This window comes from Ursus americanus, chromosome 29, assembly GCF_024610735.1.
Source record: "Ursus americanus isolate L20-20 chromosome 29, mUrsAme1.1.p, whole genome shotgun sequence".
Lineage (NCBI taxonomy): Eukaryota > Metazoa > Chordata > Mammalia > Carnivora > Ursidae > Ursus > Ursus americanus.
In genome coordinates, this window is record NC_142155.1 from 9480964 (window position 1) to 9493751 (window position 12788).

Below are 12788 nucleotides of genomic sequence, written 5' to 3' on the forward strand. Positions count from 1 at the left end.
TAAAAAAATAGGGGCACCTGGGTGGCACAGCGATTAAGCGTCTGCCTTTGGCTCAGGGCGTGATCCCGGCGTTATGGGATCGAGCCCAACATCAGGCTCCTCCGCTATGAGCCTGCTTCTTCCTCTCCCACTCCTCCTGCTTGTGTTCCCTCTCTCACTAGCTGTCTCTATCTCTGTCGAATAAATAAATAAAATCTTTAAAAAAAAATAAAAAAATAATAAAAAAATAAAAATAAAGGATAATAAAAATTAAAAAATTAAAAAAATGAAAATAAAAAATAAAATGTATGTGGAAACACAAATATAGGAAAAAACTAGATATAGCCCATTGATTTTTTACAAAGGCCCAGAGGCAATTCAGTGAAAAAAAGGGAAAGTTTTTTCCACACATGGCGACTTGAAAAATCCATATACAACTGGATATTTAATAATCATGTGCAAAAAACACAGAAAAGAACCTTTGATTCACATTTCACATCTTATACAAAAATTAACTCAAAATGGACTATAGACTTAAATGTAAAACCCAAAATTACAAAACAGAGTAAAAATTTTGTGACATCAGACAGAGTCCTTAGATACAACGCTAAAAGCATGATCCATAAAGAAAAGCTGATAAATCGTATTTAGTCCAAATTTAAAATATCTGCTCTTCAAAAGATGCTGCTGAAAGAATGAAAACTATAGGAACGGAAAATAGGCTGAAGCTTGCCAAAGGCTAAGTAGCGAAAAAGATTGACTATAAGGGGCCTAAGGGAACTTTGAGAATGTTGGAAACATTCTATAGTTTGATTTGATGGAGGATATATGGCTGTATGCATTTGTCAAAAGTCTTAGAACTGTACACCTAAAAGAATGAATTTTACTGTATGTAAATTATACCTCAATAAATGGTATATATATATATATATATATATAAAATGTTAATATACTTCACCGCCCTTGTGTTTTCTTGAGATAAATCCAGAAAAGTACTTTTTTTCTGTTTAAGAAAATCAACAAAACAGCATGGTTTTGGCAAAATTTTGACAAGTAGACCAATAAAACAGAATAGAGAGTCAAAAAGAAGACCCACACATTTATGGAAACATGATTAAAGACAAAGTTGGCCCTATAGCACAGTACACAAAGCCTTTTTCATGAATGGTTTAGTGGCAATCTGATATAGTCATAATCTTTTTTTATGAATGGTACAGTGCCTGATATTTCTGGCAATCTGATGTAGTGGAACAAAGTGTAACTTAACTCCTACATCACACCATACACAATAATCAATTCCAGATAGATTATGCACTGAAATGAAAAAAAATAACAATAAAGTGTCAAAGAGATAACACAGACTACTATTTTTACGATTTTTGAGTCAATTATTTCTTAAGTAGGACATAAGATGTAGTAATTATGAAGGAAAAGATTGATGAATTGGGCAATATTAAAATCAGTAAATTTTGTTTATCAAAAGACACCATAAAGGAAATGAAAAAGCAAGCCACAGGCTGGTAGAAAAGCCTCACACACATATAATCTACAAAGGGCTTGTATCCATAATACATAAAAAGTTCTTTTAATTAATAAGAATAAGACAGATAACCTAATAGAAAATTGGGCAAGAGATTTCATAGGCATTTCACAAAAAGGATATCCAAATGACCACTAACCACAAAAACGTGTTCAAACTCACTAATTATTCAAGAAACCCAAGATAAAACCACAATGACACACCATTTCACACCTACCAGAATAGCTAAAATAAAGTGAATGAAAATATCATGTTTTAACTTAGATGGGAAAAATGAGGAGAGCTTGGATGGGGAGACGCATTTGCAACAATTCCCCGAAGAGATGCAAATGAAGGAGCAACAGGCCTAAACAGGCAGCCGCAGTAGAAATGGAAAGAAAGGAATGTGTGTGACAAAGCATGGAGAAGAATTGCCAGAAATTGTTAACTGATTAGATAGAAGGGGAAAGGAGAATGAGACAATAATGTTTCAAGCTAATAAGGGAAGCCTAACCACCACAGACTTCAAAGAATTTTTATCTTCTTTCATTGTAGGAAAAAGGCACCATGAATTACAACCAATACTTTCTTGGATCTTTTTCACACCAAGTTTTCTGTTGCATATGAAACAGGATGCCAGAATGATGCACATTAGAAACCCTGCATCTGCATATTTATCTAGAAAGAATAAATTACATATTGTATGTTAAGTTTTTTATCTCCATCTCCTGTTAGCATTTTTCCATATATATGCAAACACTGACAAATCATTGTCTTGTAACTCTTTTAATTTTGTCACCAAAAAAAAATTTCATCCTTTACAAAGTTTTCTAATCATGAAGACCAATAAATGACCCCACCATGTTTCTCTGTTGGACTTACATCAATTTCCCAAGAACTTATCAAGCCTAGTCAGAAAGTTTATTAGAGTCCATTCACTTAAATATTTGCAGGCTAAATTAAGATGCATCTTATTTATTTTACGGTAAGCTTTGTTTACCATTTATCATTTAAAATTCCCAGGCCACCAAACTTCCAAAACAAGGCCCAGCTGCTTTATGTCTTAAGTGAGTGGTTACTGGTCAAAGGGCATGTTTTGGAAGTCAGAAGTCTAAGTGTGAATCAGGCTGAGTCTGCCCTGGGCAAAATTTGGAAGATAGCACATGTCTTCCATTACTTGGTTTTATTTTGGTATGCTTTGTTTTGAGGAATCCCCCCACATGAAAATTTGATCCCACTTTCCCAGTCTCCCAGTGTCCATATCTTGCCCCATAATCCTTCTTCCTGCTTTGCCTTCATTACAGTCACTCTGAGGCTGCATGCTATCATGTCTGAATGTCTCTCTCTCTTCAAAATTAACCAGTTGCCTCACACTCTTGATAGGTAACAAGTTAGATCATGGGTACATGTTACTGTTCAACAATATCTTCTTGAACACTGCTATTGAAAACACCCGTCTTTTTCTTACATCCTTAAATAAAAGTCAGTGGTACAAAAGTTCAGGGTAAAGGATGTATTTTAAAGCAAAGATGTCTTTCAAAGTTCTCCGAATAATGGAGTGTTAATCTTTTGTCCAGTTAGCCAATAACAATGATTAGCAATATTTGTTTGTAATAATTGCCATGTAACAGGGATAAAGAAAGAAAGAGAAGAAACAGATTTCAATAAAGGGCACAAAAAAGAGTCCATCCCAGATACTGCTCGGGATGGCTATAGGCTGAAGATGGTAGACTAATGAATGGTGACTGCAGAGAAATAAAGTAGAAAGGGGAAAAGAAAGAAGATGAAGGAAACCAAAGAACAGAAAGGGGAGAAGAAAGAAGGAAAAAACCTTAGAGCTACAGATTTATCATTTCTAACATAGAACTCTCTAATTGTCTGCTGGAAGGAAATTGCAAAAGTAAACCTTCACCTTTGTTTAAATGACAAAAGCAATTAGATGTTAATTACACAATAAATGCTCTAAGAAAGTAAATCATTTGTAAACAGAGGTGTCCCAGACCTCATTTGATGACCGAAAAATGAAGCTGGACTTCCAGAAAAAATATTTTGTCAATGACTTTTAGAAGTTGCCCCTCTGGGTTCCCTTTATTTCAGACAACCAATAAGAGATAACATATTCTAACTTCTTTTCTTGATGTTTATGCAATGGTGCATTCTTGTGAATTTCCCTGATGAAACAGTAACCATAGTAGAAAACAGATGAGCTCAGAGTGAAAATTTTTGTGTGTTCTTTACCAATACATGAATATCAATTGAAAATTATAATGGAAATTTTCCAAACTGTCTGCTATAAATAATAAGTATTCGAAACTTTTTTCCAATAAACTAAAACAAAAACTGTAATCAGTAATGTGCTGGAACCCGAAATATAATGCCAATACTTCTACAGAATCAACACATTTGAATTACCTTCATAGTTTGAATTTGGTATTCTCCAAGCCTCTGCTGTGGTGTTCAGGGCCGATATATTCTAAACTAATGGTGATGGCCTCAGGGAAGAAATTCAGCCAATGGACAGGGCGGGGGATTTCAGATGCAGAGCTCTGTATTCCCTAGACCCAATTCACAAAAGAGGCCAGCACTTGAGAAAGCTGCACAAAAATGCTTGTTGAAATGAAAAAAGTTAATGCAACCTCACAATTTCACCCCTACACTCTAGCCTGGACAGAAAATGTGTGGCCCTTTCTAAATCTACTCTGCTGGTAACAGCAGAAACATCAAAAGGGGGAAAGAAAGGCTTGTGTTTGGGGTTTTGTTTTGTTTTGTTTTGTTTTTAATTTGACCTATTTAGAGAAACAAAATTACTGAAGTTTCAACTACACATTAATGTGGCTATGCTAACCCACACACAACCAAAAAGATGCAGCCACATTTTGGAAAGCATCGTTTTCTTTATTTTTTTCAGAGTGAGCCTGGAGCTCTGGAGTAAAGTTGGTCATGAAAACAGGTATATGGAATGAATATTTACAGAAGACAAAGTGATGCAAATCACAAAACTCCACTATACTAGCAGGAAAGAAAATATCAAAAGTGAAGGAAAAATGCAAAGCAGAGGGAAAGAATAAATTGGGAATGGTAAAATAAGGGATGTTTGAAAGTGTCATTGAGATATTTTAGCATCACTAATACTATAACTAAATCTAACTGTGAAGAAAGAAACATAAACTGAGAGATTCCATCAGCAGCTCAAATTCCCTGATTTGTCCCTCAGTTTCTTCCACACTACTTTTTTATTTCTTTAAGATTTTATTTATTTATTTTGACAGAGAGAAAGACAGCACGCACATACAAGCAGGGGGAGAGGCAGAGGCAGAGCAAGAGGGAGAAGTAGGCTCCCCGCTGAGCAAGGAGCCCAAAGTGGGACTCGATCCCAGGACTCTGAGCCGACGGCAGACGCTTAATTGACTGAGTCACCCAGGTGTCCCTCTTCCAGACACTACTACAAATATGTCTGACTTTCATTAATGAGCCCAATGAATGTAAATATCAGCAATAACATCAGAGACCACGTCAAGCAAACAAACTACACAAAATAATTTCTGATTAGGAACATATTCAGGTTATATTAAAAATATACATGACCCTCTTGGATTTTTATGTGTATACTCTAACCTTTAAATTTTGCAATCTAGGCAAGCACAAATTGGTGGTCACACTCTTAAAGTTGCAAAAGTCAGAAAAGTCAGAGTCTAAAGAAAAGGCAAACATGCTGCTATTGAGCTAGGGAGCTGGGAAGAAAAAGGTCAGTAGGCAAGTCAGGGGGTATATTTCAGGCAGAAAAAAACAGCAAAGAATCCTGACACATCTCTTTACATAAAAGATAGACTGTCCAGGAATATCTATGGATACTAATTACCATAGGGAGTTTGTTTCTATTTGATTCATTATTTTTATTGATAATTTGGAATTTAAAAATCAAAAATTCGTTTTTATATTTATAAAATATTCCAAATTAGATGAATTACTATCATACCGGGGGGGGGAGGAATAATCAAAAAGACTTAGCCTGAAGAGAAAAATATTACTATTAGAGGATACTGAATACCATGTACAGCTTCGCATGAGGAAAAAAATGAACCATACAAATATGAGAAAGGGAAAGAGGAAACAAGTAAGAATAAATAGGCATGAGTTGAACATAAATTAATAACATGAAGCTTTTACAGAAGGAAATAATACAAAATGATGATATGCAAAGATTACTTCTAAAATATTTTGCATTATCCAGCTCCTATAACAGAAATAAAACAAGCATACCTGGGACAGCCACTATTATTTTAAAATTTTCTATATGTCCTAAAAGAATTAAACCAATAAAAATTAAAAGAGTTTTTTTAATTTGCCAAGAAGGAGAAAAAGTATTATTTGCACATGATACGGTTTCTCCCTCCTTAGGAAATTCAAGGTACTAACTGGAAAAAAAACTATTGGAAATAAACAGAGAATTAAATAAGATGGAAAAAAAACCCTTCCTAAGCATGACAACAGAGGCAGAATTCACAATGAAGGACTGGCATATTTAACAAACAAAAATTTTCATGGCAAGAAAATATTTTAAAATACCTTTAAATAAATACAAAGGGAAATGACATTTGGAAAAAAAGTTCTGAAACATACATGATGAACAGTTAATAGGCTTTATTATATATACTTAATATGCTTTATATGCTTTACCATACATAGCTTAATTATATATCATATAAATATATATGATCACTATAATTAAGATAATTATTCCAATAGAACAGAACAGGAAGCATAAAGAGATGTCTAAAAATTGTCAGTGGCTGATAAATAGCAAGATGTGCAACATCAGCATTAATCAAAAAATGCAAACTTTAATAATACCGGATCATATTTTAGCTCTCCAGTTGGCAGAGTTTAAGGATTTTTTAATATTGTTATTAGCAAAGGGCTAAAGAAAAAAAGAGATTTCTGCTGGGTATAGTTGGAAATGGTCATTGGTGTAGGCTTTCTGGAAGTAAATGTAGCAATTTATCAAAAATTTAAATGCACATACAAATTCTGACCTAGCAATTTCACTTCTTTATATCATTAATCACATAAATACCAAGGGCATATAAACAATTTTGTTCACAACTGAAAACTGGAAAGAGCCTAGATATTCAGTAATAGGAGATGAATTAAATAAACTATGCATAGGATAGGCCAGTATTTGTTTAAATAAAAGCATGCAGTAGATAATTCTCCTGATATATTCCCATGCATTGGGGGAAAAAATGGAAGGATATTAACCAAAATGTCAACAGTAAAAATTTCCAAATTGTTTCAGGGTCTGCAGTTGTGACATGATCAAATGGCCTCTTGCTCCCTATGGAAAATGAAAGAATTTTCTCTTTTGGCTTAAATATCAAGTGAGTGCTTTGTTTCTGCTTAGTCTAACTTATTGTCTTCATTGTCACAGAAAACTTCTCATTTTCTCTGAGCACCATTTTTATAAAATAAGAGTTTTGTATAATAAACTTGTATTAACTAGAATGGTTAGAATACACTTTCTTGACAACTGATCAACTAGCCCAGAGGTTAGTTGGATCATGAAGGCACATATATCAATTTTATGGAAAACATACTTTTATGACTCTCGAAAGAGTCTGAGAATGGAAAAAATAATGCTAACAGCAAATCAACTTGAAGCCTGAGGGAAGCAGCCCTAAGTGGCAAGAGTGCCACATGCCCCCCAGAAGCACCAGGAGAGCAACTGTGCCTGGAGCAACAGACCCATGGCGAGCACCAGCATCAGTGACTTCCCCTCCATCTGGAAGCTCACGAGGGGTTTGAGATAAAACATGACATGTAGCTCTTCGTCATTTGCAAATGTTGCAGGCAATTAACCTGTGACATGCAAAGATATGTAATGTTACAAAAATTTGCAATCCTTTATAAAACACACACACACACAGACACACACACACACCTTCTAAGGAAAGTGTTCTAAACTTTCTCAGTGAACCACTGGACCTTTAGGAGGCAGGTGGGGATGTGGTTGGAAAGGAGAGTGGTGCTACGGGAAGGGCCATAGGTTGCCGGGCCACATCCCAGAGTTTCTTATTCGTTTGGTCTAGGGTGAGCCTTTATAATTGGCATTTTTAACAAGTTCCCAGTAATACTAATGCTGCGGGTTCTAGAGTCCAAACATAAAGAACCAGTAGACTACAGCTAAAATTATTTTCATAAGCAACAGATGAAAGAGAAGCAGAGAAAGTAAGGAGGGTCTGTAAAATTCATATGAGGAGGGAGGCTAGATAAATAAATTTTTAAAAAGAAAAAGAAATGAGGGTGGCCTTGAGAAATAATGAAAGAAATTTCAAAAAATCTTCCTTTATCCTATGTCTTAAAGTTCCCTGTCACCAACCCCTGAAGAAAATCCACATTCAATTTATTGTTCTTCAAAGCATTTGTAGTCAGATGTGGATCTTTCTGAGCTTCTTTCATTTGTCCAATATTGACTTACTGAGCCTATCATCTATGCTAAGTACTAGTCAAGGCCCTGGGGTAAAACACAGAGACCAAATCCCAGTGAACTTGAAGCTCACATTGCAAGGAAGGGAAGCAGATTATAAACTAAAAGGCCCAATGGTGTCAAGTGCTGTACAGGAAAATAAACCAGAGTAAGAGGATAGATAGTGATGGGAGGTGGGAAAGATGACTGTGCAATTTGAGACAGGATGGTCAGAGAAGACTTTAAGAGATAACATGGGAGAGGTAGCAGAAAGCCAAATAATATAAAGCCAATTAGTCCTTAGTAAGAACTTTGACTTGTACAGAGCATGAAGTAGAAAGCCATGGTATGTTTTAAGTTAGAAGGATGACTATATCACTTCTTTTCTTTTTTGGAAGGATCCCCCGTACGGGGATGTATGTATGGGGAACAGACTACACTGGATCAAGGACAGAAGCGAGATTCTAGTTCGAAGGCTGCTACCATAATCCAAGTGAGAGATGATGGTGCTCACACTGGGGTAATTGCAAAGAGGGTAGTAAGAAGTAGCTGGATTCTGAGTATGTTTCAAAGAGCGTGCCATCAGGATTTTCTGACAGACTGGATGTGGGATATGAAAGAAAGGAATCAAGAGTGATTTCAAGGGTTTTGGTCTGAGCAACTGGAAAATTGGAGTTGTCATACACGGATGGGGTGGCATGACTGTGGAAATAGTAGGTTCGAGGACAGAAGAGAAGGCTATGGGGTGTGGGGCCAAGCAAGAGGTGAAGAGAAGTGGGCAGCAAAGAGATTTTAAAGCCAAGATTTAGATGAACTCACCTAGGGAGTAAAAAAAGAAATGACCCAAGGACGCAACCCTTGGAGGCCTTCTAACCTTTAAAGATTGCAAAGATGAGAACAATCCAACAAATGAGGCTGAGAAGGAGCATTTGGTAAGACAAAAAAAAACCCTGGAGATGAAGGGCTCCACTACCGCCTAACCAAGAAAGTGTTTCAAGGAGAGAATGACCGGCTCTGTCCAACTCTTTAACAGGAAGGTGAGATGAGGGATAAGAATTAACCACTGAGGGGCGCCTGGGTAGCGCAGTCGTTAGGCGTCTGCCTTCCGCTCAGGGCGTGATCCGGGCATTCCGGGATCGAGTCCCACATCGGGCTCCTCCGCAGGGAGCCTGCTTCTTCCTCTCCCACTCCCCCTGCTGTGTTCCCTCTCTCGCTGGCTGTCTATCTCTGTCAAATAAATAAATAAATAATCTTAAAAAAAAAAAAAAAAGAATTAACCACTGGATCTGACCATTTGGAAAATCACTATTGATAAGGGCAGTTTGGCTGAAATGGTGAAAACAAAACTCTAGCTGGAGTAAGTTCAAAATAAAACACAGTTCTCTTTCTCAGCATTGGGTCAACCTTTCCCAAGCCAAAAATTTAGAGTTAATCCCTGACACTGCTATCTTCTTCATTACAATGATTTAGCAACTTCAGTATGATTCTCCTTCTGAACATCTATCTCTCTGCCCACTTCTACTCATGCCCAAGTCACCATCCAAGTCTGCATATGCAAGATCAAATGTTATTTAAGGAAGCCTTTCTGCTCACACCCCATCCAAGCATTTCTATTGCACATTCTCATAGCAATGTGCGTGTCTTCTGAGCATGTATCACTAATGGTTAATTATTTGTAGAATGCCAGTCTTCCTGATAGAGCCTAAGTGCTCCCAGGGAAATCCCATCTGTATTGTTCACTACTCTGTAAACACCTAGTGTGACACATGACACAGAGTAGATGTTCCATAAATAGCTGTTGGATGAATGAACCAATGGTACCCACTGTATCCTGATGATTTAATGCCCCATCAGCCAAAGCCCAGGTTTTTTTTGTGCCGTTTATCCCAAGTCCTTCCTTCACACCCAGTTTCTGAATAAATCATACTGTCTCACATGTATCCCAAGAGAAAGTGAGCTCTCTGCTTTCTTTTTTCATTTAACAGCAATGTGTCAAGTGCCTATAATGCACCACACAAGGTGTTAGGGAGGTCACAGAAACCATCGAAACCCCCTTGCCTTCAAGGAGTGTGCAGTCCTCAAAATAACAACATGCTGTTCATCACAATAACGAGATTCCCCTACCTTACCTCTGCTCCGTATCACTGAGTTCCCAAACTTGCTGCTGCTGAGCCCTCTAGGTCCATGTTACCTGCACTCACTTCCGCTAACAGAAGATGCCTGGGTGGTACTACCTGTTAACAGTGAGTATAATCCCGGCAGAGACCAGTACAGTTTGGACCTCCAGATAGGCTAGTTGCTTCACTTTCAGATCTTCCTTCCACATATTCAAAAATCAGGCCCGGTATCTTATCTAAACATAACGGACCTTGGATTCCTGTCCTCAGTCTCCTCCCACTTGTCTTGCTTAACCACCGACCTAGCCCTGACCTTGTTGTAAAGGGAGTGGGGATGAGAGGTGGAGAGGATATCTGCTTACTTCAAATTTCTAGATACTTGGATTCTAGATAAGTGGATGTCTGCTATAAAGATACATTTGCTAAAATCTAGATAAACAGATGTCTGCTAGAAATAAAATCATATTCCTGATATGCTCACTATAGAATTTCTGTCCACACAGAAAAAATAACCTTTCAAAATTTCTACCTTCTAAAACATAGAAAGATATAAAATTCACACCCTAGGAAAAGGGACATTTTTCTAAGGTCATTCCCTTCTATACTAGTTTTTTAGAAACACACAATGGAAGGAAGAAGATTTGGTTCTCTGCAAATACATGCTTTTAAAGAGGCTGTAAAAAGAAGTCATTCATCCATAAAGGAAAAAATCAGGAATATAGGGAGCCAAAAGGGGCTATCTTCATGCTTTTTGGCAATCTTCCTTCATGGCTGGTTTTTCTACTAAAAATTAAGTATCTTTTTTTACAAAACAAAATATACTTAGAGATACTACTGTAAGTAAAAAGTGTTTGCTGATGTAATTTATAAAAGATATATCACTTTGGTTAAATGTATCCGTAACAATTAAAAGATGCTCAGTTTTCCTTCTTTTCAATAACAAGCTAACTTGAGGTAATAATTCCTTAATTAACTACTCCAGATCATCATGAGGAAGTAAGAAGCTTAGGAGCCTATTCTCCCAGTAGGTTATCAGGCAAGTGCTTTCACTAATTTAGTTTCTTTTTTTGTTTTGTTTTGCTTAATTAAAAAATAATTAGCATTGACTACAATTCTCAGTCTTCTCCATTACATTCCATTCATCATACTTTCCTTGGAATGATGTTCCAGCACGTGTTAAATTTTTCAAGGAAAGAAATAACACTTTTAGGAACTGATTAATTTCAAAGTGTGATTCCAATTAGAACAAAATCATTTATCCTTTTTAATCTATTGCTATAAATTATTCTATATTAAAACTGGACACATATTATTCTATATTAACATTTGAAATTTTCAGAGTCCTCCAAAACGGAAGTCTCTTGCATTGATCACTGATCTTTTCTGTTTCCCTGCCCAAGGAATGAAGGAGAATTACCCTCTTTATTAGTTAGGATTCTTTTGGTTGCAAATGTCAGAAAACCCAATCACAAATGAGTTAAGTAAAAAAGATAAAATATTTGTCTTCCCTAACTAAAAAGTCCGGAGGAGGACTTGCCTCAGGCTCTATTATGATTGATATTGTAAATGATTGTAACTACCACCTTCCTTTAACCCAGTGGTCTTATGTCTCTGCTCCTCTTTATAGCAAAACTCCTTGAAACAGTTGCCCATACTCACTAACTTCATTTCTGCGTTTCCCACGCTTTGGCGATAGTGCTGGGCATGAGAGCTATGTGTCCACCACTGAGCTGGTCACAGGAATACTCCTAGCCTTGGTCGGGGGATGAGGCCTCCTTTCTTAACACAACTATCCCCCACTTTCTAGGGTGTCCCAGCTTCTCACCACCACCAGCTTTCCTCTCCAAGATCAGGTGCAGGTGGTGAGTTAGGGGAGGAACAGGGAGAGGAAGCACCAGACACCAGGGAGAGTGTCTGGGAACAGTATGTTCACTCGGAGCAGAGTCCCCATTCCTCAGCTCCCAGGTGGTTCTTCTCCACTTCTACCCCTCCCGGGTTTTTTTTCCACATTCCTTCCTCTTGTGAGTAGTTCCTTTGCCTTCCTTTCCCTGTTCTCCAGTCCAGGCTTCTGAGAACTCAAAGAACCTCTGAATCTCCTAGCCTGACATTTCAGCTACTGGCCTTTCTCTATAAATTTCCTAGTCTTTGGGGCTGCTTCAGATGCAGATGACACTTGTCCAGAGACAAGGACTGGGGAAGGAGGAGTTGTCAGGGTACTCCTTCTGACAATGGAAGGAATATTCAAGGTAGAGATTAATACCTTGAGATATTATCCAGCCACAATTTTTATGTTGTCATTATTCTTTTGCTATTATTCCAACTGATGTTAAATTAACATTAGCATCTCCAAAAATCATACTTCCAACAACATAAGTAGAGTTGAATTTTTATTTTCCAGGGGAAAAAAAGGAGAGAGGTAAGTTTAAATTATATCCTTACCTTGGGAGAAATATCTTCAAGCCAGCATGATCCATTCAGTGGGTCATTTACCATCTTTGAACTACTAAATCCCTCACTGAAAAAATTATTCTACATTCCTGCAATAAAAAAATTATGCAGTCATTATAAGAATGAGGTAGGTCTCTATGTGCTATGATGAAACAATCTTTAAGACATTATTACATTTAGAAGAAAAAAGTATAAAATGATTTAATCCCATTTGTGCATATGCATTTTTAACATACTGCTACTTAGGGCACCTGGGTGGCTC

At 37.0% G+C, this 12788-nt stretch overlaps 1 pseudogene; it reads right to left on the reverse strand.

Moving 5' to 3' along the window:
- Window positions 1-12571, reverse strand: part of LOC123797187 (protein SET-like) — a 32849-nt pseudogene extending 20278 nt beyond the window's left edge.
- Between the last annotated feature and the right edge of the window lie 217 nt (window positions 12572-12788).